At 38.0% G+C, this 729-nt stretch overlaps 1 non-coding gene across 1 annotated transcript; it reads right to left on the bottom strand.

Moving 5' to 3' along the window:
• Nucleotides 1-202: 202 nt before the first annotated feature.
• On the bottom strand, nt 203-274 carry TRNAW-CCA (transfer RNA tryptophan (anticodon CCA)). Its single transcript has one exon. It is a non-coding gene; the product is annotated as a tRNA-Trp (tRNA).
• Nucleotides 275-729: the final 455 nt, after the last annotated feature.

Here is a 729-nt window from a genome sequence, read left to right as displayed (position 1 = left end):
TATACTTTGTTCATGGGAAATCACCTTTAAGCCTCATTTAGATGTCCGTGAAATATGGTCCAAGTATGTACTGCAAGGCATGAACTGCCGAGGATCTACTGATGTGAATTGACATCCACTTAAGCATATATGAGAATATTACTTTCAGGTCCTTGCATTGCTGTCCTTTCTAAGGCTATGTTTCACAGATATAAGAGCTGCTTGACCCCGACGTGATTTGAACACGCAACCTTCTGATCTGGAGTCAGACGCGTTACCGTTGCACCACGAGGTCAGTAAAGATATAAGAGCTGCTTGACCCCCACGTGTCACAGATGTCTGAATGAGGCTTTAGGTCATACTTCTTATACATGTCAGTGCGCTCTTTTTTTTAAATAGGCAGAACATGAACAGATAGAGTTTCACAGGTAAAGACACATTTTTCAATTTAAAAACTGATTTGCATATTCTATCGGTGAGTCTCAGAGCATGTCCTATTATGATCCATTTTATGGATCAGAGCAGCCATCAAAATCTATGAGAATCTGTTAAAAAATAAATGAAAAATGGATCATGTCATTTTTAGTTCCTTCCGTGTTTCATCCGTTTTTAAAATCTATTGTCAAGAGCCGACGGATAAAAAAAATTCTGATGGTCTATTGGCTTCACATCTTAAGAGAGGATGAGAAATAATTGATACAACATGGATGTAAAACGGATGCAAAACAGAGAAAAAAATGGTATGAGAGA

This window comes from Dendrobates tinctorius, unplaced genomic scaffold (assembly GCF_039654945.1).
Source record: "Dendrobates tinctorius isolate UK_male_01 unplaced genomic scaffold, ASM3965494v1 ptg000075l, whole genome shotgun sequence".
Lineage (NCBI taxonomy): Eukaryota > Metazoa > Chordata > Amphibia > Anura > Dendrobatidae > Dendrobates > Dendrobates tinctorius.
Note: the sequence above shows the minus strand (reverse complement) of the source record. Positions and strands in the feature narration are given on the sequence as shown.